The sequence below is a fragment of the Leptonychotes weddellii genome, chromosome 8 (genome assembly GCF_054177405.1).
Source record: "Leptonychotes weddellii isolate Sample4059 chromosome 8, ASM5417740v2, whole genome shotgun sequence".
NCBI classification, from domain to species: domain Eukaryota; kingdom Metazoa; phylum Chordata; class Mammalia; order Carnivora; family Phocidae; genus Leptonychotes; species Leptonychotes weddellii.
The window spans coordinates 107622263-107644187 of NC_138376.1; the positions used below are offsets into that span (position 1 = coordinate 107622263).

At 41.2% G+C, this 21925-nt stretch overlaps 1 long non-coding RNA gene across 2 annotated transcripts in view; it reads left to right on the forward strand.

Annotated features, from left to right (window-relative positions):
* LOC145723121 (uncharacterized) overlaps positions 1 to 21925 on the forward strand; it is a 167080-nt gene that overhangs the window by 40521 nt on the left and 104634 nt on the right. For both annotated transcript variants that reach the window (XR_014147977.1, XR_014147976.1), the window contains one exon: positions 15698 to 16056. This is a non-coding gene — a long non-coding RNA (uncharacterized LOC145723121). The remainder of the gene's footprint in view (positions 1 to 15697; positions 16057 to 21925) is intronic.

Genomic DNA, 21925 nt, shown 5'->3' on the forward strand with positions numbered 1-21925 from the left:
GTATACCGTATATACCATATCTTCTTTATCCATTCATCAGTTGATGGACACTTGGGCTGTTTCTATAATTTGGCTATTGTAGATAATACTGCTATAAACATCAGGGTGCATATATCCCTTTGAATTAATATTTTTGTATTCTTTGGGTAAATCGTAGTGCAATTCTGGATCATAGGGTAGTTCTATTTGTAACTTTTTGAGGAAACTCCATACTGTTTTCTAGAGTGGCTGCACCAGTTTGCAGTCCCACCAACAGTGTAAGAGGGTTCCCCTTTCCCCACATCTTCACAAACACCTGTTGTTTCTTGTGTTGTTGATTTTAGCCATTCTGACAGGTGTGAGGTGGTATCTCATTGTAGTTTTGATTTGTATTTCCCTGGTGATGAGTGATGTTGAGCATCTTTTCATGTGTCTGTTGGCCTTGTGTATGTCTTTTTTGAAAAAATATCTATTCATGTCTTCTGCCCGTTTTAAATTGGATTATTTGTTTTTTGGGTATTGAATTTTATAAGTTCTTTATATATTTTGGATACTGAGAGAAGTAAATATAAATCTCCAGCTATAATTTGTATTTCTCCATTTCTTCTTGCAGTTCTATTAGATTTCACTTCATATATTTTGAAGCTCTGTTATTAAGTGCATAAATGTTAACATTTTTATATCCTCTGGATGAATTAGTCCCTAAACCATTAAGAAATGATCATTTTTATCCTTAGATATATTTTTATTTGATATCCACTTTGTCTTACATTAATATAACCACTTCGATTTTCTTTTTTGGTTAGTGTTACCATTCTTTTATTTTTCTTTTTGGTTAGTGTTGCCATTCTTTTATTTATAACCTATTTGTGCCTTTATATTTAAAGGGTGTTTCTCCTAGTAGCATTTAATTAGCTCTTATTCTTTTGGGTACAATCTGACAATCTTTTCTGATAATTCTAACATCTGCATTAGTTCTAAGTATGTTTCAATGGAGTTCTCCCCTCTTCTTTCCCCTCTTTTTTGCTTTCTTTTGTGTCAATTATTTTTTATGATTTTATCTCCTTTGTTGGCTTATTATAATTGTTTTGTTATTTTAGTTTGTTAATTGTTTTGTTTGGCTTAGTTGTTGTTTCGTGATTTATAGTATACAATTTAACTTATTTCAGTCTACCTTTAAGTGATTTTTACCATTTCATAAATAATATGAACACTTTAATATAATATACTTCCATTTCACTCCTCCTGACCTTTGTGATAATGTTATACACTTTATATTTTTCTTTTTTAATTATTTTTTTTCTCTGTGCTTCATTTAGGAAGTTTCTATTGCTATTTCTACAAGTTTGCAAATCTTATTCATTGTATTTTTATCTAAGACATTTTATAGTTCTCATTTCTTAAAGTTTGTTATGCCTTTACATAAATTCTTTTTAGTGTGTTGAATACATTCATCATGACGGCTTCAGTGTCCTTTTCTCCTAATTCTGACATCTGTCATTAGTTCTAGGAATGTTTCAATGGAGTTTTCCCCTTGTTTTGTCCTATTTTCCTTCTTTGCATATCAAGTAATCTTTGACTGAATGCCAGACGTTGTGAATTTTACTTTCCTGGGTGCTGCATAATTTTATATTCCTAAAAATATTCTTGAACTTTGTTCTGGGATGCAGCTAAATAATGTGAAAACAGTTTGCATCTATTTGGTCTTTCTTTTAAGATCTGTTAGAACCAGAGTAGCATTTACTCTAGGGTTATTTATTCCCTATTACTGAGTCAGGACCCTCTGAATTTGCCCATGCCCTATAAATTCTAAGATTTTTCTAGTCTGGTTCATGAGAACAGGTCCTATTCCTAGCCAACTATGAACACTAGAAACTGTTTGCTCTAATCCTGTCAGATGGTTCTTTCCTCAACATCAAGTAGTTTCCTCATATGTATAATCTGGCTAGTAGTCTGCTGGGTACTTGAAGAACATCTGAAGGTCCAGGAGTTTCTTTCTTTTTATCACTTCCCTCTCTAGTACTTTGTTCTGTGAACTCTAGCTACTGTGATCTCTTTGAATCTCAGTCCTATATCCTCAACTCAGGGTGTCCATCAGGTTTCATGTGGCTTTCTATACCCTGAGCCACTACCTGATATTGCTCTCAAGACAGTAACCAGGAATAATCATAGAATTTACCTTTTTTTCCCTATCATCTCTCAAAAATCACTGTCCTTTGTTGCCTGATGTCCATTGTCTTAAAAACTTGTGTCATATATTTTATCTAGTTTTTTGGGTTTTGTTTTTGGGCAGAATGGCAAATCTGCTCCCTGTTACTCCACCTGGTTCAGAACAATTTATCTGTTACTTCTTACTCATTACTCTCTGCACAGGGAACTCTTTAGTTTACCTTTATACTTCTTCAAATGTATTACCTATACCAGATGACAATATTACAGGTAACTTCTGAAAAATGCAGAGGACAGTAGAACTTTCCCTCTTATAATCTAGTCTTGAGGCTCTCATGAGTATAACATAAGAGCACATTGCTTTTCATCAGGCTCATCATACTGTGGCCTGTCAATGTGCACGCAAAGAAGTAAAATCTCCCAGTATTCCTTAGTTGTGCAGCTGTAAGCTATGCCCCCATCTTGTGTTTGTGCCGTTGTTTGTATTTTGCATTTCTAGCTATTTTTTAAATTGAATTTCACTTGGTTAGATTTTAACCAGGACTCATGAGTTCACAATGGAATAACAGATTTTAGGGGATACCTAGAATCAAAGTCTGGAGGAAGGACTGGGGAGAAAATCAGATTTCTAGGAATAGACCTTAGGAAAGATCAATCAAGTTGATGATGTAGAGGGAAAATATGGTGGTCATAATAGAAAAGAAAGAAAGAAAGGAAGAAAGGAAGAAAGAAAGAACATATTAACAAAACCCTGCAACTAGTAAAGACTTAGCTGACATGAGCACTCCAAATATTTTAAGGAAATACCTCACTCTTGGTTTGGAACTGGAATGTACTAGTTTGCAGGATCTGAAACAAGACCTAGTGAGTCCCTAGGTTAAAGTAAAGTGATGAAAAAGAATTGCTGGAAAGAACCGTTAATGTTTTGAACTTATGCCAGGAGGATTGCATAAATGTGAAGATTGTAGTTGAGATTTTCTACATCTTGTCTATGATGACTATCTTAGTGTCATTCAAATGAACTAAAATTTATTTGTATAATGTGAAGCTACTGTTTATGATGGTTGACAGAAGACAAAATTAGGGGAGCATGTTATGCTGGTAAAGAGGGAGTGGGGAAAGGGTATATTGTCTTAATGGAAGCAGTGTCATTCTTTCCATTAATCTGTACAATATCAATGCAAAGTTGACCCATGACCAACCAGTAACATGTAGGAACTTATCTAAGTGGCAGATGAGGGTCTTTATGAAGCTGTTTGGTGATTTGGAGGCAAGTATTTCAACTCTTTGGGATATTGGGGCTATCAGGGTTTTATTATTATTATTGTTAAGATTTTAAATTTATTTATTTATTAGAGAGAGAGAGAGTGGGTGCATGTGCTTAAGTGGGAGGAGGGGGGGCAGAGAGAGAATCTCAGGCAGACTATCACTGAGTGCGGAGGCTGATGTGGGGCTCCTGAGATCCTGACCTGAGCTGAAATCAAGAGTGAGGTGCTTAGCCAACTGAGCCACCCAGGCGCCCTGGGGATATCAGTCTTTATTATTGCTACATCCTAGAAAGTGTGGTTTAGGAAGTAAAGGCAGATGGAGTGCTCCAGGTTTCAGCAGAGGCCAGAATACTATTTCAAGGAAGAAAAAGGGGGAGTGGGTTTTCTTTCTTTCCTTAGATGGTGCCCCATTCCTCTTCATTTTTGCTTTTGAAATCACTTTTTAGAATTTTTGTTTCTTCTCCATGCCCAGTATTTTTAATATTTTGTTTCTTCTTTGTTTTCTTCTTTAAATGTTTTGTTACCCATGCTATGTCCTTCTAATACCATGCAGCTGGCCGCCCTTGCAGACAATGCCTTCATGGGAGCAAAGAGAATTTTGGACAGGTAGAAGGAGCAGAGGGATGGGGCCATGACTGAATCTGCTTTTTCTGCAGCAGCCAATATGCATTGCAGGGAATGGGGAGACATTTTTCTAAGTGGTCGGTTAGGCTTAATCATGATGGAGCCACTCAGAAGAGGAGTAAACAGGAGGTGGAAATAGAAAAGCTATGCCATCTGCAGAGAAGTTTCCCCTTCTTACTCATGCAGCAGAAATATAAGACCACAATTGATAACTCAGTGACATTATATTTTGAGTCATGGTCTCCCCCAGCTTTGGGAATTTTCCTTCCTGCCTGGCCACAGCAAACTTTTCCCACCCTGCTCCGCGGGCTAAAACAGACCCAAGTGGCAAACAGGATATTCTCGCCCCATACAGAATCTAAGGGAATTTCCATTCAGCAAACATGTATTGAGCACCTATTGTACACAAGGAACTATAAGGGATGGTTAAGTTTAAAGTTGCACAAACCAGGGTCTTTAACTTTTAGGAGCTGTAATCCAGATAAGCACCTAAAAAGTTATACTGAAAGTGGCAAAAAAGAAAAATAAAAACAAAAATAAAGACCATAAGTAATGAATGAAGTACAGGGGGCGCCTAGAGGAGTGAGAAGTTGTTTCTTGTTTTGAGATAGAGGGAGGCTTCATGGAAGAGCTAGAATTTCATCTAGATTCCGAATAGTGACAAATATTGAAGAAGAGAATGTTATGTAAAATCTTAGAGATAAGAAAATGTGGACAACGTGTGCAGCGAGTGATAGGATGACAATGACATTGAAAGGACATTTCAGGTGAGAATAGGAAACATGCTGGGGTCTACACTAAGCGGGGCGGACTTTGTTCTGGAGGCGAAAGGCAATCATTGATGGCCTATAAACAGGCGTGATGACATGGTGTAATGTTGCATATGGATAACAACTTTGGTAGCTCTGTAACGGTGGGCTAGAGAGAGGGGAGGCAGGGAGATCAATCAGGAAAGGGGAGGAGGAATAAGAGCCAATTCTTAGTGAGAGGTGCAGCAGAGCACCCAGGGAACTTCATGATGTGACGCAGAATCCTGGACTTCCAAGCCATGACCTTGGGGGAAGTTTCTTACTTTCTCTATGCTTCTGTTTCCTCCTCTATAAATCAAGGATCAAAATAGCAGCTATTTCATTGGGCTGTAAAGATTAAATGAATTGATATGTGTAAAACCCTTAGATCTGTGTCTAGCAAACCGTAAGCACTCAATAATGTTATGTATTATTAGTAAGGCAGTGGTAAGAAGAGACAATAAGAAGTGGATTTGAAAGTTATTATACTATATAATTATGTCATTATTTATATTGGAGTTATTTTCAGCTATTTGCCTAGGGAATGTAATCCTGTCAGTTAGTAAGCAAAGCAAGAAATCAAGTTGTTACCACAGCATTTATTATATTTTATTTCTCGTGACTGATTTCTTCTAGAATATGCCTCAGACTTTGAGATAATATAGGAGGTTGCCCCTGAGATACATTAGTTTTAAAAAGCAACTTGGAAATGTAATAGGGTCAGTTGAGTTCTGTAGTCAGAGTTAGTTGTAATTGATGTTTGATCATCTATGTCTATCTATCACTAAATAATTGGTTAATTAATTAATTTATTTATACTTTCTTACATTGCACCCAACCTGCTTAGGTTGCCTTGTATGCTGCTTTGAGACCTTGGGAAAAGGCATCAGGCAAATTGAGGCTGACGGCAGTGAACAGAGAAGCAGTTGTCCTTCTTCAGGACCAGGAAAAGAGGAAAATATGGAGAGATAAGCAATTTTTCTTCACTGTTTCCTGTGCATTCTGAATTGGACTTATCTGTGGTCTAGACCACACTGCAAATATGAAGGTCATGATAACAGAGACATCTGCAGTCAACATCTAACTGTAAAATGCTTATCTTGATCTATTTTGGGCTTTAATAATAATCCAGGACCTAGGAAAGGAATCATAGGTTAAGTGTCAGTGGGAGCAAAATAACCAACACACCTCTAGGAGTGTGGGATGTTCTTATGGTTCATGTCTCCCGAGCCCTTTCTCTGGGCACCCTTTGGCCTTCCCATATCACGGGCCCCTCCTCGGCAAAAGACACGTGGTTGCCTCCTTTCCCACCTCAGATAGAGGATGAGGTTGAAGGAGCAGAGACTTGCCTTAGTGCTCACCCTGAATGCACTCTTGACTCAGGGGAGTCAATGGCAGAGAAAAAGCAATCAGGGGATTCTAGAAATGCTGCTGATGCTTTCCTCTCAACTCTGCTGAGGAGGGGTTATCCAGCATCAGAAAGAGATTAATTCATATGCAGCCTTTAAAAATAAATATAGAAGAATATTTACTGGCAGGAAAATTTGTTCATGAAATGCTGTTAAGTGCAAAAGCATGTAACAAACATCGTGTACAGTATGATCTCTACTTGGGAGCCAAACCAAATCAACTATACACATCACACATGCACACTGGGAAGTTGAACCAAGTTTAACCTTGGCCGCCTCTGTTGGGGAGGAAATACGGGGTTTACTGCATGTAAGAAAGTGTGTGCGTGTATTTATTTTTTTCTATCAATGAAAATCATTTTTAGCTTTCAAAATAAGAAAGACACCAACCCAAAAATCCACAGCAGCTAAGTGGTTAAAGTAGTGCCTCCCCAGATATCCCTTAGAATCTGATTTACATAAATGTGAAGAGATCTGGAAAATAAAGCAGTCCTCATTTCCCTTTTGCCTTCTATTGTGGTCTCTTCGTTTTTTTGCACAGAAAGCATTGGGTAGCTTCCTTCCTTCTCCTTCCCTAAGAAGGATCCTGGAGTGTGAGTGACTGAATAATCCAGAAAAGGAGAAGTTGAAGAGGGGCCCCCTCCCTGCACTTCCATGTGCCAATCAGCTTCCTGCACAAACCACCCCTCCCCCATCTTCCTGCCAATATTCCTCTAGGAGGAAGGGGAAAACGGACTGAACTTCTAACAAATGGAGAATTATCCCATTCCCTATAAAGGTGCCTATGATTTCAGTGGAAGTGGTGTTGAGTGGGGGTGTGGAGGGTGCATGCTGGAAGAATCTGTTCTTAGTATGTGTCATGTTCTATCCTAAACACTTTCCATCAATAATGTCCCAGGGTTAGTCAGCTTCCAGGCTTTTGCCCTCCTTGGCTTTCCATGACCCACGGCCCCTGTACTTGCTGTGATAATTTTTTCTCTGCAAAGCTGACTTTTAAACCGACAACATAAGTAACAGTTACACTTACACAAGAGAAGGTGAGGAAATTTCAGGCAGGTTCCCGTGTTTGCTCATCAACTGACATTATTTGGGCCCCTTCTGAAGAAGGAAAGAAACAGCAGGCCACAGTATAATTTAAACAGCAGTGACAAAGAGCTGGTCAAAGCCAGAAAATCCTAAGTGGGGTGGAACGAAGTGTGGGAAACTCTTTCTAGAATTTCACTGATTAACCATTGATAAAATAACAGAAGTCTATTTTTCGCCTCTCAGGGCCCCCTTTATTCACAATCTGAATGTGAAAAGTAAGAAATCCAACTTACCTAAACTTTACACTGTGCTAATTGTGTGCGGGATGCTGTCATTTGAGAGTGTAGCCTCAAATATCTTTTCTGAAGGACTTGGTGCTGAGCAAGTGCTCTGTCACCTTCTCTCTCCTTTGAGGAGGTTGTGAGGAGCACAACAGTGAATCCTTTCATTCTTACTGTTTGTTTTGGGGAGGTATACGTCCTTTGTTTTGGGGCTCATCTCCTTCAACCCCTGCACCAGCAGGGCTCCTCCCCTTCCCATTATCTTCAGGAGGCACATTTCCATGTCAAAGACCTCTCTGGAGAGAAAGCTACTTTTTCTTCCACCCCTTGCCTGCTTTGTGCCCAGACTCACCTTAACTCCATCCTCCCCAGCCCTGTTCCACATTAGCGATAGCAAGGAGCAGAACCTTATTTAGAAATCAAAACCACAGAAAAAAAAATCCCGCTTCTTTCTTTGAAGGATAAGAGCAGTTTGATCGCCCTTGAAAATATCAACTTGTAAGAAAGATCACTATCTCTCAAAGTAAACATAGAAATAAGAGTTATTCTTTGGTGAAATTGTAGGTTTTCCTTAGGAAAAATGGGAATGCTAACACTGTTACACACAACTAGGTAAATCCATGCTGGGCTAATTTAGAAGAATTTCTAAGTGAGAATAATTTCTGAGTGAGTATAAGTTAACTTGTCTTGCATCTATGGATTGTCTCCTGATGTATTTGTCCAATAGAACTGATAGGTAATTTAGTTGGACACAAAGAAAGCTCTCCATGTTGTTACCATGTTTCTACTCTTCTAAGGTTGGGGAACCCTGGAACCCATTACTGCTCTTGACCTTCTGGCAGATCTTGGGAATCTAAACCTATTTATCTCCTGCCATTTGCCAAGATAGAAGGCACTCATGGTAGGGCTTCACTTGGGAATGGTTCTCTGGGATTTTGATCAGTGCTGTTTGGACCCAAGTAAGACATTCTCGTGAGGCCACCAAAAGCCCAAGAAACTCCTGCGCTGATCACCCACCCATGAGGGGACTCAAGCTCATTAACTCTTACCTGACACCAGAGTAGACACATTATTGGGCTTTGGAGAGCACTAGAAGATGGTCTTAGAGCCAGAGGAAAAGTCAAAGTCTTCTGGTTCCTGTTTATTTCTCATGCCCCAGAACTTGCCCTTCCCCCTTCTACACTAGATTTGAGTCATACTGAAATACTGGGAGTTCTTGAACAGGTCTGCTTTTTTTCTTTCTCCACATATTTCACAAAATATCCCTTTTCTTTGGAATGCTCTTCCCCCTCTTTGTTCCTGGCTAACTTCCAGTTGGCTAACTCTTACGTCCAATTAACTCCTGAGTCTTTGAAAACCCTGTTAGTGTTCCTCCTATATAATGTCACAACTGGCAGGAGAAACAAAACAATCATGGGGAAGAAATACAAGTATCAGAAGCCCTCGGGTTCCTTGCCTCTTAGCTCTTTTTTTTTTATTACAGGACTCGGAAACACTAAAGACCTTTTCTTTTATTCTTGAAAAAGTTGATCCATGTCTCTCTGAAACCAGAACAAGAATCTAGGTCTAAAAGGAATGATTCTATACCAGTAGGACTTTTAAGTGCTCTCTATATAAGCCAGTTAAAGAAACATAGGAAGTGATTCTCACTGTCAACCTAGAGCATTTATTTCCAAAAGATATCTAGGAGATATATAGAAGTAGACAAAAGCTTGGTTTAAAATAGTTTACAGTCTAGCCATGGGATATGGCGCTTATTTTAATTTTCTATTGCTGTGTAACGAGTTACCCATGAACTTGGCAGCTTAAAACAACAGCTATTTTTCAGCTCATAGTTCTGTAATTTAGCAGTCACGTGGCTCAACCGTGTTCTCTGTGTCAGGGTCTCATACTTCAGGTGCTGGCTGAGCTGAGTTCTTATCTGGAGGCTTGAAGTCTTCTTGGAAGCTCACTCACTCAGTTCCAGGAAGTTTCAGGACAGAGTCCCTGTTTTCTTCCTGGCTGCCAGGGACGGTTCTTAGCAATTAGAGGCCACTCTCAGGTCCTTGCCACGAGCCCCTCTTCGTCTTCAAAGCCACCATCAGAGAGAATCCCCCCTTGGGTCAAATCCCTCTCACATTTCAAATCTCTTTTACCTGTCCCTTTATGGTCTCACCGAGGAGGTCAGATAAGGTCAACTGTGACATAGAATATGACCTAAGCATGGGAAGGGTATCCCACCATATTCACAGGTCCTACCCACACTCAAGGGGAAGGAATTATACGAGAGTTCAGGTCATTGTGGGTCATTTTGGCATTCTGCCTACTTTAATACTCAATGGATAAGACAGAGTAAGATAAAACCCACTTGAAAGATAGAAAATGTTACATGGATACAGACCAGGGAGAGACACTTACTGTCTGTGCTTAGTATATGGTAGATACTCTTTCAGTATTTGTTAATATGTGGGAAATACATATATCCTGAGAGCACAATAATGTCTTGAACTGTATTAATTGGAATAAACTCCATCAGTTAAATAATAATAAAAAAAACACCCACTTTTGATCCACAATTTGAGTTGTTTATTAAGTTTCTGGGTAAGGGAGAGTGAACTCCAAAAAGCAGCATCATGGCAGGGCTGGGTAGGTAAAGAGGCTTCACACATGTAGGCATCTTGAAGCATTCTGGTGGGGAGGAGCCAGATACTTGAGATACAGAGTAGAGCTCAGTCAGGAACCACAGCAGGTAGCTGGGGATCAAAGGCAAGAACATAGTATCAGGTACAAGCTGCCCAGTATTTTTCTAATTCAGTGAGGTGCTCCACTTACTCATATGGGTTACTTAATTTCCATTTAAAATATCACTCCCTTTGAAAGAGTTGATGGGCTTCTCCAAGTAATGTGCTAATAAACTAGTAGCTAGGGAGATAGACCTACCCAAACTGGTAGATAGACCTACCCAACACCCGGTCGTGTTGGCAATATCTTCCAGTGTCTGATAAGAGACTGGACTGTGGTCATCGAAAGTGCTTTTCTGGAATCACTCAATAAAAACAACAACAGAGACTCTTCCTTTTTACATAACTCCATTTGAAGCAATTTCAGAACCTTATGGACAGATCTGTTTAGAGATCTGTTTCACAAATGGAAATAAGTTGAGATATTCAGAAGGAAATTGACTTGCCCAAGGTCTTAGTAAATCACTCGAAGCAAAGGAAAGTAAATGCAATATCCCCAAATAGTTTTAAAGTTTCTCAAGCGGAGATATCAAAGCTATACTGATACTCTAAATTGATGTCTACATATCTAAGTTGGATATTAATTTTATACATTTCATTAATAATTCTGTCATGGCTTTCAAAATTCTCTAATATTGAAATCTTTGCATCTATGCCTTATGCAGAAAGTCTGGATCTTTTATAAAGCAACTAAGTTGTTGAAGATTCAGATAAAGACCAACTGAGGATGTATGTTTGGAGATTTTTAGGTTTAACCACTTTTATTTAATTGCTAAATATATAACTGAGTTATTTGACTGAGGTGATCTACCTGATTATTTCGATGTTATGCAAGAAGTGTTAGGAACTTCCTCTGCAGTTCTTGGGAAAGAATATTCAAACCATTGTTACTTCTTATAGAAAGTCAGGCCCTAAGTACTCCAGAGGCGGTTTAGAAACCCTCTGCCACTGCTTACCACAGTCCTAGCTGTTAAGGGAGAAGTCAGAGAGGCACACAAGTAGAGAAGAATGGCTTATATAACGGAAGGAAATGCAAGTGTAGTCCCAGTAAAATTTCAGTTCACTACAGCTGAAGTAAACAAAGTTATATCTTGTTATGTAAGAGTGAAGGGTGAGTGTAAGGAAAGGCGTGGAAATCTGTGGTCTGTATCTGGTTTTATAAGGTTTTTCTCATTCTGATGGTGACGGCTAATTCCCTTTGGAATATCACTTATGGAGACACTTGGAGATGTTTGGGTAAGGCGAATTCCATCACACAAATGCAACAGGAATGCATTTGGGGAATAACGTGCTAAAACCTGACTACAAGTGACATGATGTGGGATGTTTGTGAAGTATGCTCCTAATCCCTGAATTTGCATGTCTTGAGAACAAATTGCTATTAAACTAGAATATTTTGGGTCCTCTCCTACATTCAGTAGGAAAACATAGAGCATTTTAAAATGGTGAGTTTTAAATTAGGAAACAACAGCAAAGTATCTAGAGGGACAGAATATGCCAAAGGAAACCCACAAACCACAAGCTAAGACCTTGTTACCATGTGGACTCACTACAACAAAATGCTCACTCCCTGTCCCCTCACCAGCGCTGCTTTCGGCCCCGTACTAAATACCATTGTCATAACAAAGTCAGGGCACTAAAACTGTAGCTACGCTTTCCTCCAAGTGTTTGTTTTCTTTCTTGGCCACTACAATCCCATGTGAGAAGCGAGAATGAAACGTGACCTCGGTTATTGTAAGTCAAGAGCGAGAAGCGGAGGAAAGACTGCCTATCAAAAGGATGGTGCCCAAACTTGACGACGTTTGCTATCTTTCTGGTGCCGTCACGGGGAGAGAGAGGTCATGAAGAGGACTCACATCTAACCAAGCAAGTCTCTCCTTGCTCAGAAAATTCAATGCCTAGATGAGAGTACAGACACTGGTCACTATCGCTACTTCAGCATAGAGGCTTTGGAACTGTGCTGGCATCCTGCCAGGTTTTTAAGGCTCTTGGTTGGGGAAGGAGAGCTTGAGCTGCGGGAAAGCAGCCAAATTGGGTGCAGTTCTCTTTTTTCGTCTTAATCATCTACCACGTGTAGAATAGTTAGGTGAATAAAGTGAAAATTGTTCTGTCTCGACAGTTAGAGGTTTCAAGGATGGTGTCCTGGAACCAAAAAGCGTCTGACATTTAGGCTCTCTCTTCTCAGTGTTCGAGAGAGAATATCTGCAATGCAGTTGCTGCCTACAGAATTCTTTGTGAAAGTCCCATTAATGAAAGATGGTTAGCATAAAGACCGACGTGTGCCTTGAACCAGATGGAGCCGATGTGTGGAAAGCTCTTCTCCCAGACTGATTGCGGCTATTTCCTTCTTGTTATGTAGTCCTAGTTTATATGTCATTACCTCGTGAGGTTTTCTGACCACCCGGCCCGGTTGCCCTGTAAGACACGTTTTATTTTTATCAGAACATTGGCCACTACCTGCTATTTTCTTTTATTTTCTATTTTGTTTGCGGTCTGTCTCCCTGCCTCTCACTTGAATTGAAGGTCCGTGGAGGCGGCCACTTTGTCAGTCCGGTTCATTACTGTTGCCCTGTTTCTAGAACATGGCCAGCCAATGGTAGGTTCTCACTAAATGCTTTTGGAATGAAAGAATGAGTTGAATAATGTGCTATACAATATAGATATATTCTGCCAGGATTGAATTCTTGGTTTCCCAGGGAAAGTTATTTGGTCTTATTATTCTGCCTCTTATCCTCTTTCTGTTCACCGATAATGTTAAAATGCGCACTGTTGTCCATCTGTAGGGGTTTATGTAAAACTTTTTCTATGAGTTTGGAAAGGCTTTCTCTAAGAGTAAAGTAAGATTGTCAGAGAATTTACTTTTAAAAGAAACAAATGAGAAAAGCTGAGAATGTAAGTGACTTTAAAAAAGACAGCATGGCTTGTAAGCCCCTAAGCTTTGATTGAGAACAGATATAATATATTATTTAAAAAGAAAAGAAGAAGAAGACAAAAGCATTGGTTAGCCATTAAAAAAAAAAAAAAAAAGTCTTGGACGCCAACTGGCCAGTGCCTGTCGATACACCCAAGCAGCAAGTGTCTAGGGAGAGGGAACCCGAGCTAAAGGGCCTCTGTTCTGAGAGATGGTTGCATCTGGCCATCTCAGATTGATGCCATTAAGTATTTGCTTCTTTAACTCTCTTCATTTGGTTCCCCAGGGCCCCAGGCAAACTTTGCAGTGGGATTTGGTTTTCTACAGAGGTGTGCCCACCACAGGAGATGTCCTAGCCACGTGAACTTGAAAACTTTTCAGTCCCTGCGAAGGTCATTTCTCATTCCACATAAATAAATTGCCCTCGGGTTTATGTATCTACCCTGTAAACTTGGTAAATGTGACTGTCCCTGCAAGAGATGTGCTGACAATTCATACACTGGCACGCCTGGGTTCCGGGCAATGCTCTGGGTTCCAGTTCACCAGGAAGATGAATGACCTTGTGGCACACGTGCTGAGCCAAAAATGGTATTTGAAGTTTTGAATGAACGTCCATTGACTATCCATGAAATTACTTAACAAATTAGTTACTTAACTGAGTGCAGTTTTCTCAATCTCTCTGTCCCAAAGGGATGGGTGTATGTGAAGTCCAAGTCATTATCCTTCCCTCTCAGCAGAAGGATAACAAATTTGGGGGACAAGTATTAAAAGTTTAGGTCTCGGGCTCATCCGTCCTTGTAGTGCATCTCCTGGAACAGGTCTTAACATGGGGACACAGGGAGAAACGGTGGTGTTTTCTCTTCATGGGATGCCTCCCCTCGCCCCTAAAGCTGAGTGCAGCTCTCCTGCCTGCCTCCAGAGTCACAGGAAGCTCCTCAGCAGGGGTCTGTGCGAGGGTCTGCGGTCCTGGGGCCCAGGGGAGCATGAAGAACCTCTGGATGCAGCCTCTGTTTGCCTGTGTTTGGCTGCATATAAATACGACCAGACTTGGCAAAAGAACCAGCTTAGCAACATGTAGCTTGACATCTCCAATCTCTGCCTTCTGAGTCCTTTTTACCAGAGGTGATGTCCTTCCTGATTTCAGTACGTCTCATCTTCCCATTTATATTTTGATCAAATCTCATTTACACTGATGCCTTACTTCTCTCTAACTCCCTTTTATTTAAAAAGTATTTCTTCCTTAATTTTATTTTGAGACCAGAAAGCCAACGATAAGGAAAGGGATGCCATTTCTTTGTGTCAACATTCATGCTGTAGTTTGGTATAAGTTAAAGCAAAATGGGCAGACCTGGGTGTCTCTTATGAAGGCAACAGAGTGAAGCAGTTAGGAATTTTGACTTGAGTTTAGGAAAAGCTGGTTTCAAAGCCTTGTTTTGACACTCACTACGCGTTTGATTCGGGGCATGGTTTTTAGCCTCAGTTTTCCCATCTGCTAAATGGCAGTAGTAACTCCTTCAGAGTGTGGCTGTGAGGATTAAACAGATAATGAATTTAGGGCTTGGTATGGTCTCTGGCTCATAGCAAGCCCTGAACACATGCTACTATTACTGTTCTATCATCTTGGCCCTCACTTTTAGATTCCTTTCAGTTCTTCTCAGAAGAACCCTGGTAACCTTGGCCAGTAAGGACAGCTCCTGGGTTCCAGGGGGAACCTGGCAAAGCTCACGTCTCTGCGACCACCTGACCTTTTACTTTCCCATCCTATCTCTTTGCCATTCTTATTGCCTACCACCTCTCACCCTGTCCTTCCCACCTCTAAGGATCAACCCTTTTTCACTGTGCCTCGTCTCTTTTTTTGTGTGTCCACTCCATCCTGAGACGAACAGAGTAACAATTCTGTAGATACCCTTGGTTTAGCAGAGAAGCCATGAACTAATGGACGGAGTTTCCATGGACTTGAGGCCTTTGCCTGGAGTTTGTGGACAGACACCATGGAGGCGGTGGACAGGGACTGTTCTGAGGAGGGGGAGAGTCTGGTAATGAGAGAATTGGGGAGACAGAGGGTAGGAGCAGAACCCAAGAAATGTCGGTCCTAGCTGTTGGGGGCTGGGCGTGAAAACTAGAGAACCCAGGTTGCTTGATGATGGACACCATGCTGCCATTTTCCTTATGTCTATAGCATCTTGTACAGTGTTTGACATAAAGCAGACTCTCAAATATTGCTGGGTAATGGTTACTTGGTTGTAAAATCTGGGAACTTTGTTGTTTAAACCAAGTGTGTGACTGGAAATCTGTCGAGTCTTCTGAATGCTGGTTACAGCCTCTCTAAAAAAAGCTTAAAGGCAACCTATTTACTTTGCCTATGTAAAAATTAGATATTGAGAGACATTTATGGGAGCTGCGTCTGGTTTATTAACACCTAACAATGTAGTACTTACTACCCTTGTCATTACATTTGCATCAGGTTAAACTTTGTTGTAAATTTTGTTTGACTGCAATAGCAAACTTTGCTTATGCTTCAGATACATTTACAGAATATGGGGTGTCATGCACAAGACACAACAGAAGCCCTTCTCAGGGTTGCGGCGTCAGACCTCAGGAGCTCAGGCTTCATAGAATGTATCACATGTTCCACCTTCGTTCGTTCACAAATTTAAAAAGAAAAAACAAAAAACAAAAAACAAAAGAAGAGAAAGCACACTGCTCCGAATTAAAGGCAGGGCAAGGGGAACCAGAATGAGAACAGCCAGTGCAGAACACTGTGCAGAGCCAACTCCCAGGACATGAAGAATATTTGGAGATGGGGAGGAGGAACGGTGACCAGTGGGGCAAGGAGGGACAGCACCACGGGGCCGGCAGGAATCCTCTTCTGGATGCAAAGGTAATTCCATTTAAATCCTACTAAGGAGATATGGATTTCCATGGCACCCTATTCAGTGCCCTAAATTTGGAGCAACAAAACCTGAGCAATTTAATGGTCAAAAGCCTTTTTTTTCTCCCCCACAGAGAGTTAATGGAAGAATAAAAGTTAGATGTGTAAAATTAACTTTCTACCTCAATAGCATTTGTCCTTTTCATTTCCAAACACATGTTTGTAAACACAGTTTGTGCTTCACTGAATGTTTTTCTTCCAGTTCATATCAGAGTTTCCCACTTCTAACCACTTGCTGGGCTCTGTATGTTACATTTTTTTTTTTTTTTTTTTTCCCAATGGCTTTCAAAGCTTCGGTCTTAGGACAGGTTCATGAGAAGGACATCTCAGGGGAAAGAGTCACGTGTGAGTGACTTATTAAGGAGGTTCTTCCAGGAGAACCAGGTAGGGGACTGGGGGAAATAAAGACAGGGAAGGGCCTGGTTTCAGCTGGTGCCGGAGAGAACTTTGAAATGTAACTTACGCCTTGGAATTTGTCCCAAGCAGAATCAAAGCAACTAGGCTTTTATGTTTTATATTTTATAGTCACTGGCTGAGGACTGTGGGATTTGAAGGGTTAGCGGTGATCACGGTGCGGGGGTGGGGGGGCGGATATTAGAGAGTAAATTTGTGGTCACTTTGAGCTCTTTACGCCTGTGGGCAAACCCCTCCTGTGGTCAAGCAATGTCTCTAAAGGAGAAGTACAGGTCGGGGAGTGGGATGTGGGCATTCAAACCCAAATGCAGCAAGAGGGGGTACATAGAAAGTGTTACCAAGGATGACGGAGGATCTGTGTGGACACAGGAAGTGTCCACAACCTCTTGCTGATTCTCTCTGCCCACCATTGTCCACCTTTAGTTCACGTCCCTGTGATTATTTCTCTCTTGAAAGATGTCATGGGTTCCCAACCTATATTCTTGGATCCCCACAGGCCTCCTTTAGTCAATCCTTGTGTTCAGGGATCTTTCTAAATTGCAAATCTAGTAGTACTCGTCCAGTACTTAAAACCCTTCAGTCATTGCCTCTTTAACGTGGCTTGCCTGATGCTCTTGATCTGATTCCTGACCCCAGACTCCTAGGACAGCCACCTGAGAGCCCTGTGGTAGTCCTTGCTGCTCTCTGATCTCTGGGATTTTGTAAAGCGATGCCCCCTCCCTGGAAAGACCTTTGCCCATCTCCTCTCCTGGCTCACTGTTATTCTCCTTTGAAGATCCAGCCTAATCTTCACGGCCTCTGATTTCCCACTACACCCTGGCCTCATACTGTTAGATTTGCCACATTCTATTTCCCCACCAGACTGTTTTATTTCCCCATCAGACACTTCTCCTTAAGAGAGCCCTGTGTCCTGTTCATCTCTGATCTCATCGTTTTTGGATTCTAATAGAAGACAAGGTGAAATGAAGGAGGAGTGGGGATCTGTCTTTGCAGGTATCTGCAGAGTGAATGTGGTCGGCAGATTTCCAAAGCCTCATTCTTTATGTGTTAGGTCATGGGAGCCAGGCAGAGGGTTGGTCAGCTCTATGGGCCAAGTAAAGGGCTGAAGGTACATTGTCACGTGAAGTGCCCTCTGCGTGAGGACTGAGGGGAATGTTATTATCCAAGCCTTGGATGATTACGTCGATGTCTCTGGAGATGAGAGGGACCCATTCTCTTATCAGAGATCTGGCTTCCTGATGGTTCTACCTTTCAGAAAAAAAATGTCAATCCTATGTTCAATTTGGCTAACATCTACACCAAAAGTGGCAGAGCGGGGCACCTGGGTGGTTCAGTCATTTAAGTGTCTGCCTTCCTCTCAGGTCATGATCCCAGGGTCCTGGGATGGAGCCCCATGTCAGCTCCCTGCTCAGCGGGGAGTCTGCTTCTCCTCTCCTCCCTGCTCGTGTTGTCTCTCGCTATCTCTGTCACTCTCGCAAATAAATAAATAAAAACTTAAAACAAAACAAAAGTGACAGAGATATTTAAGATTAAATAAAATTTAAGATTAAAATAAGATATTATTGAAGGCCTTGGACCTCAGGCAAAGACCTGGCACTGTGCTAGGTATCAGGTATGCAGAGATGAATAAAGCATGGAACCTGATTGTTGTGATTTGAACCGTGCTCCCCCCAAATTCATATGTTGAAGTCCTAACCTTCAGTACCCTATTTGGAGATAGGGTCATTGCAGATGTAATTATTTAAGATGATGTCATACTGGGGTAGGGTGGGCCCCGAACCCAACTGACTGGTGTCCTTATAAAAAGACTGCTATATGAAGAGACAGACATGCACATAGGGAGGGTGCCACGTGAATATGAAGGCGGAGATAGGGGTGAAGCACGGACAAACAGGGGTACCTCAAAGATGGCCAGCAAGCCCGCAGAAGCTAGAGAAAGGCATGGAATAGATTCTTTCTCACAGCCTTCAGAAGGAATCAACTGGGCTGACACCTTGATCTCAGACTTGTAGCTTCAAGAGCTATGAGACAATAAGTTTCTGTGGTTAAGCCATTCAGTTTGTAGTAATTTGTTATGACAACCCTAGCGAAGTAATACACTAATCCCAATCAACTCAGAGACAGACATAAAAATAGTATGTTATCACGTGATGGGACTCAGAGCAGAGACATGTACCAGGTCCAGATGCAGCACAGAGAAGGCCATGAGTTTTGTGGACGTGTACCCAGGTCGGGGTGGGTGGGGTGGGAGGGTGGCGGTGCTGAGTAGTGAAGGTTGCAGAGTGGAAGAACTGTTTGAACTAGGTTTTGAAAGCCGAAGATGATTCACACTGATGGCTCTCTATGGCAGTTATGGTATTCACCGATAAAGCCAACGACCATGCAATATTACCCCCATTTCCTCGTAATCGGTTCTGGCGGGAGCGATGCGGAGAGGCTGCAGCTGATCTGGAAGCCAGCAGGTGGCTGAGGGGCCTGCCCGTAGTGGGTAAACAGCCTCTGACCCTGAGCCAATGGGTGCCATTCCCCTTCCCCACCTCTTTGTAGCACACCTTTTGTTCTTTCCTACCTTTTATCTTTTTTCCTTTGAGCAAATTTGTTTACTACCCAGAAGAGAACAGGGAAGGACTAGGCCAGTTGCCTGGGGCAGATGGTGCAATGTTAATAGACGACAGGCAGAAAGCAGAACTCCTCAGCTCCTGCCTTTTTTTTTTTTTTTTTCTCACATTCTCCAGCAAGGCTCTTCAAACTAAATAGCATAAAATAAACATTAATGAAGGGAAATTGAAACACAAGTCAATGGAAAAAAGAGTCAGGGAAGGAACCCCTGACTGATTTAAATGATTTCATGTCTTCATATCTAAGAGAATTAAATTCCAATAATGAAAGAACTTGCAGAAATGACCTATAAACTGCAGAGGAGAAATTATTTTCAGGTTTTTGTTTTTTGTTTGTTTGTTTGTTTAGAAATTTTGGATAATATGAAATGTGCCTGAAGCCTGGAGAAGAACAAATGTTGCTCTCCTATTTAAAGAAATATGAAAGATAAACTCACAGAAAATGCAAGTTCATGTTGATTCCTTGCAGGCTTTTTCTTAAATGTTATTTTAGCTATCCATATACAAAAATATAAAGGAGAAAGGAGGGAGGAAGGGGCAAAGAGAAAAATGAAGGAAGGGAGATTTAGAGGGACAAAGAAAAGAGAAGGGAGAATAGAGCAGAAAAAAAACCCCAAGAAGAGAGAGTAAGAGGTTCCTTCGATTTATGAAAATTACCTTAAGTTTACAGAGTACACACGACTCAATTTGCTGACAGTTGTGACCTCAGTAATCCTGCAAAATTTCAGGACGGGCTATTAAGTCAACACAATGTATGCCTTGACAAAATAAAGGAGATGACTAATAAGAACCAGAGAAGGTTAATTAAGAAAAAAAAAAAATCATGCTCAGCTTGGAGCTCCCTTCCTTTTCAATTTCCTTTGCCTTGTCTTTTCTCATTTCCCCAGAGTGGAATCCACCCTCATGTCACCTAGAGATGCAGCACCACCCATACCAGACAGAACGTGACGGTCAGTCTCCAAGCTCTACACATGATTCTCCTGAAGCGAATTCTACCAGGGGAACAGGAAGTGCTGGTCGTGGTGCTCCCTGTCAGTCCCTGAGTTGTATTTTTTTTTGCTCTCCAAGTTCCCCATCTTGATGCCTCCTTCTCTGGCTTTGTCTCCTTTCAGTACCCATACGTCCTGGGCTTCTGAGTTAGCCACATTCCCTTTGTTCCTTTTCTGAGAACCTTGCCCATCTGAGAACTGGCCCGTGGCTTGCTTTTGTCCATTGTCTCTAGGGTCTGTATCCTTGAGTGATGGGTGGGACCAAGAAACCTCTGAGTGATCCACCTTCAGATGCAGACTGCCTTTATGGACTACAACTGTTTTGGATTCTCATGCTCTTCTCCCCCATTGGGATCATTCCTGCTTCTTGAACTATGTCACTGTAATTCCTTTATTCTACGATAATTGGACACCAACTCTTTGAAACACATTATTGCCTTAGGGTTAAGAGCAGGATAAGACTGACGGAGATTTTTATCTCTAAAAAATATAAGTCAGATCATCTCACTCTCTTGCTTCAAATCTTCTTAAGGCTTTTCATCACACTTAGAATAAAATCTCAACTCTTTACCATGGCTTGCAAAGATCAACATAATGTGGCTACTGCTTACTTCTGTTCTTAAACAAGTCAAACTTGTTCCTGCCTCAAGGCCTTTGTATTTGCCTGCTCTCTTCCCTTAGATCTTCACATTCCTGGATTTTTCACTTCATGCAGGTTTCCTTCTAAATGTAACCTCTAGGAAGAAGCCTTCCTGACTACCCTGTCTAAATCAGCCTTCTTCTCCCCCGGCGCTCAGTCTTCGTCAATACGGTGTTTTTTTGGGTCTTCCTAACACTTAATAAATACTTTCAAGAATTACCGTGTGTATTTATTTGCTTCCCTGTTGATTTCCCCTTTCTTGACTCCCAGAAGGTAAGCTTCATGAGAGCAGGGCTCTATCGCCAGCACCCGGATAGTTCCTGGTACATGGTAGGTGCTCAATAAATGTTGGAATGAATGAATGAATTGATCTTTGCTGGCTACATGGCCATGGACTACTTGCCTCTGTGGGCTTTAATCCCTATCTCTACCATGTGGTTAGCAATTCTTGTCTCATCAGGATTTTGTGAGAGTTGAATGAAATCACACAGGTAAGTTATCTAGAGCACCGCAGGGAATAGAAAAAGCACACAGTAACTCCCAGTTGGGCTTATTACGATTTGCTAGTTTCTAAGAAAGGCCATGGGAACACGGAGATGATTCTAACACAGTCCTTTTTCCCAGAGTGCTCAGTTGCTTTGTCTGAACGAGGATTAGAGACGTTGCCTGTTTTGGACACCATGCCTCCTCTGCCCTGCTGAACCTCTTCTGAGAGCCAGACGCTCCCCAGGGCCTGTCGCACCCAGTACTGGGTCACCTTCTTGGGCCTGATTATCCACATTGCCTTGTCTTATTGTGAATAAACAGCCAAGGCACAATGACAATCTCCAAGATTACAAAACTAACCTAATTCCCTTTTACGGATGGAGCTATTAGACAAGTGTTTGTAGGTATATTATAGATACTTAGTCTCTCTGAATTTCAGTAGAGAATATGGCAGCTTTTTAAAATTTTTTTATGTGTGAATGTTACAGATAAATGTAAGATTATGCCTCTTTGACATTAATGACTATTTAATTAGGTAAATCTAAAAAAACTCCCAGTATTTTCTCAGATCCAAAAGCACTCTTAAGATTACAGATTGTAGTGAAGATTCAGAGTCAGGAGACTGAATCCCCAAGTTAACCTGTCTGTATAAACAGACTTGATTATGTAGG